This window comes from Rhamphochromis longiceps, linkage group LG7, assembly GCF_057381845.1.
Source record: "Rhamphochromis longiceps isolate RC_006_pf linkage group LG7, R_longiceps_female_GT1.1, whole genome shotgun sequence".
NCBI classification, from domain to species: Eukaryota; Metazoa; Chordata; class Actinopteri; order Cichliformes; family Cichlidae; genus Rhamphochromis; species Rhamphochromis longiceps.
The window spans coordinates 31,350,930-31,355,160 of NC_140563.1; the positions used below are offsets into that span (position 1 = coordinate 31,350,930).

Here is a 4,231-nt window from a genome sequence, read left to right on the forward strand (position 1 = left end):
AGGCTAGCCTGCCACTTTTCATATCCTCCCTGGTGAATTTGATGTGTTGGTCCACCGAGTTAATATGATTCGTGAATTGTGGTACGTTCTGAGATTTGATTTTCACCCAGGTGTCATCCACATACCTGAACCAATGACTTGGTGGTGTTCCAGGGTAGGATAGCAAAGCCCTCTTTTCCACTTCTTCCAAGAAGTACAAGTTGGCCACAATGGGTGAAACTGGGGAACCCATGGCACGCCTATGTTTCTGCCTGTAGTACGGACCCTTGTATGTGAAATAGGAGGAATTAAGACACCGTTCCAAAAGCGAACATCATCCTGTAATCTCTTACGAACTACCTCCACCGCTTCTGTGACTGGGATGCAAGTGAAGAGAGAGGTAACATTGTATGAGACCATGGTTTTATCTGCCTCCATAATGACATCTCACATTCTCAACACAATTCAAGGTGTTCTGGATGTGGTGTTCAGAGCTGCCGACCAACGGGTTGAGGATCGAAGCCAGAAACTTAGAGATGTTATAGGTGACAGAGTTGATCATACAGATAATCGGTCTTAAAGGAGGAGTTAGGTTAGCTGTTGATTCAAAATTGGCCATAGGAGTGAGTGCAAGTGGGTCTTTTTGTCTCTATGTGAGAATGGATGTAGGTGACTTTTATTGTGATTTGACACGACATAAATATAACCGGAGTCAAGTGAATATGGAAGATGTATTTGAAAAAATCAAGGATCTCTGATGGTGGGAAATGCTCTATAAATCATTAAAATCTGTTTTCTAACGTGTGAGACGAGTACATGGGTAAATAAACTCACTGTGGGCATGAATGCCATTGTTTGTTGGGGCTTTCTAAAAATTTTATTTATCATTTCTATTCATGGTAACAATAAATACAAGATAATTAGGGTAAAGGCAGGGGAGAGGATTAAACACAGAACAAAACAACAACAAAAACAAAAACACTGTGGTTGTGAAGTATCTGCATGATTGAGGAATTGAGGAATTTCATTGATTAACGAAATTCAGTTCAATTTTCCATCCATCCATCTTCATCCGCTTTATCCGAGGCCGGGTCGCGGGGGCAGCAGCCTAAGCAAAGAGGCCCAGACCTCCCTCTGTGTGTGTGTGCCAGTTCAATTTTTTCAATTAAATTTTATTTATATAGCGCCAAACCACAACGACAGACGCCTCAAGGAGCTTTATATTGTAAGGTAGACCTCACAATAATACATACAGAGAAAAAAAACCCCACAATCATATGACCCCCTATGAGCAAGCACTGTGGCAACAGTGGGAAGGAAAAACTCCCTTTTCACAGGAAGAAACCTCCGGCAGAACCAGGCTCAGGGAGGGGCGGGGCCATCTGCTGCGACCGGTTGGGGTGAGAGAAGGAAGACATGATAAAGACATGCTGTGGAAGAGAGACAGAGGTTAATAACAGATATGATTCAGTGCAGAGAGGTCTATTAACACGTAGTGAGTGAGAAAGGTGACTGAAGAAGAAATACTCAATGCATCATGGGAATCGGGGAGTTTTTAGGACATGCTGATAATAATGAATTACAGTAGTCCAGCCTAGAAGTAATAAATGCATGAACTAGTTTTTCAGTATCACTCTCAAACAGGATATTTCAAATTTTAGAGATATTGTGCAAATGGAAGAAAGCAGTCTTACATATTTGTTTAATATGTGCATTGAAAATGCATCATCACTGAAATTACAGAAAGAGTTTTAGTTTTAAGTCAATATAATTTTGAGTATGAATATAAATCTTTGGGGTCACAAACCTGGAAAGTTACACTTTAAAAAATTGTGTAACATCTCTGTCCATAAACAATGGCTCAAATATTCAGAAAGAATAATTGAGTTTAAAAGTTTAGGTCAGGGCCTGAGCTCCAAACCTGGACCAAACTTCTCAGATGTGATAAAGCTCTGCCCCTGAACACATTTCAATTGTAATATTTTAAAATAGTGACGGCACCACCTAGTGGGAACAGATGAAATGTCACGTTTTAACCTTTGGGCTTCACTTTGGGCTACAGTTTCAAGGTGGCTGACTCAGGCAACCTCAAATTTGTCCAGGACAGGCTTAAGGAGTTGGTCTTTGGGTGCTTTGAAAACTGTCAGTTTTTGTCAAAAGCCGCAGTGAATTTTAATGTTTCCCCACAAGGCACCAAATTGATGTAACTCAAAGACATGTTTTCCAGTCTCTCCCAAACTTCACAGGCAGGATGAGAGTCTCACCCTGGTATGCCCATTGTCAGCAATAGTTAAAGCGCCACCTAGTGGCAACAGAAAATGTCAGGTTTTATTTTTCTACAGGGATTTCATCAGAGCAACATGATCTTTAGTGAGTGTGATCTTTGGTGATGTTAAATTGCAACGCTTTTGAGTTTATGTTAAAGGGCGCGGTCGTGGCAGCATGCCAACTTTCGAATATTCGCCACAAGACAGGATATTGTGTATCTCAGCTGTACATTGTCCAGTCTGGAGAAATCTACGTGGCAGTATTAGGTCACACTTGTGTTGCCACCTAGTGGACACAGAAATTTCATCCAATCTAGCTGAAATTTTAATTGGCGGTTCCAATTTATTGAAGTTTTTTTTTAATCATTAACAATGTATGCTGCATGATCATTCCAACCTGAAAAATGAACAATTTAAAGAAATCATTAAAAGTCCATGATATTCACACCCTTGACATGTGTGTGAGCTTCCAGCTACAAGTGTACACATTTGCAGATCTGATTCACTGGAGAAAACTTCAAAATAACACTCTTTGCTAAACTTTGATGGTTCGTATCTCAGTGTGGAACAGGTGACTGCTCAAAACAAATTTGAGCATATGAAAGGTTTCCATTTTACCCACCAGGCTGATCCATTCTGGGTCAAAATCACTTTCTAATTATTAAAAAGGATGCTTGAATTTGTTTGTTTTGTAGTTTCTATGTTTGATTTTTTTGTACTGCAAGACATTAAGACGGCTGTCGGGACAATCCTGCTGTCTGCTGGGCTGACCCGCCGAGCTAAGCAGGGGCAGGGGAGAAAATAAAATCTCCCACAGTAACAATGTAAAGATAGTCTTCCATGTTGGAAAAAAAAAGTAGGACTTTCAAACATCAGGAACACCACATTCTGGGTTTGGATCTTGTAGTCTTCCATCATGGGAATGACTGCAAACATCTACAAAGGTGGAAAATCCCTCCACACCAAACATGAACCGAGTCCCTGGATCTAGGAGGAGATTTGGATCCGTTTCATTTTCTGATATTTTCATGGGAACATGAAGACGATCTCTGCTGGTTTTTCTTTTATTCACTTTAATTTCATTGGTGATGACACAACAACGGCCGAGCTTCACTTCTGCTAATTTCATGCAAAACCAGTCACATGACCTCCTCAGTGAAGGAAGCACAAAGAGCCAAAGAAGCTGCTCGTATGGCTTCAGTTTATTGCACATCAGCAGTAACAAGCAGTGTTTTTGCATCTCAAGAAACACTGAAAAATGTAAAGCTTCTTTTGCAGCAAATGTACTTCAATCAGCCTTTAAGTAAAAAACAAAACTCTGAAAACAAAAGCAGAGAAGCTCAAGTGAGTTAATTTCATACTGTCAAATTGTATTTCCATATTAAACAGCAGAATGTTTAATGGGGATCTATCCAGCACATTTCCAGCATTGTGTTTTTAATTCATAAACTCTCAGAGCAGCTTTGCATGAGTCACAGTTCAAAATAATCTCTTTTTTTGATACCGGGTTTTCAGTTCATCCTCTGTCTGAAATGAGGCGTTTTAGCCTCTCCGACTTTGAGCCGTCTTTCTTTCTGATTAGCTGGGTATTGCTTCTGTGCCCAACAGGACCATATCAGGATATCATCTCTCTATGACATCATACAGATCAAAGAGTACAAAAAAAAGGGTTTATTTTCCTGATGAATTTGGTTTACCAACTTTTTTTCCTCTTTCATTTGCAAAACTCAAAACCTAAAGGCTCAGATCGATTCTCCTAACGATCTACCTCAGATGCCTCTGAACATCATGGTTCATAACGGCCTCGGTTCTCACCTTTGAGCTTCGACACCGTGGGCACTTCAGATGAAAACTGCTCAGTTGTGGCTGCAGACCCAGCTCTCCTCACTGGGATGATCCTCCTAGAGAAATTCCAGAAAATCCAGAGATGACGATCTCACCTCAGCTTACGTGGTAACACCTCGTATATGTGACAGAACATAAAA

General features: G+C 40.5%; 1 protein-coding gene across 4 annotated transcripts in view; it reads right to left on the reverse strand.

The window, feature by feature from the left end:
* Positions 1–841: 841 nt before the first annotated feature.
* The window catches only part of thap1 (THAP domain containing, apoptosis associated protein 1), a 5,432-nt gene continuing 2,042 nt past the window's right edge, over positions 842–4,231 (reverse strand). For 3 of the 4 annotated variants that reach the window (XM_085413352.1, XM_085413353.1, XM_085413355.1), the window contains one exon: positions 842–4,231. This exon is cut by the window's right edge. The gene's annotated coding sequence lies outside the window, so the exon portion shown is untranslated. The other variant, XR_014912635.1, reaches the window with a different exon arrangement.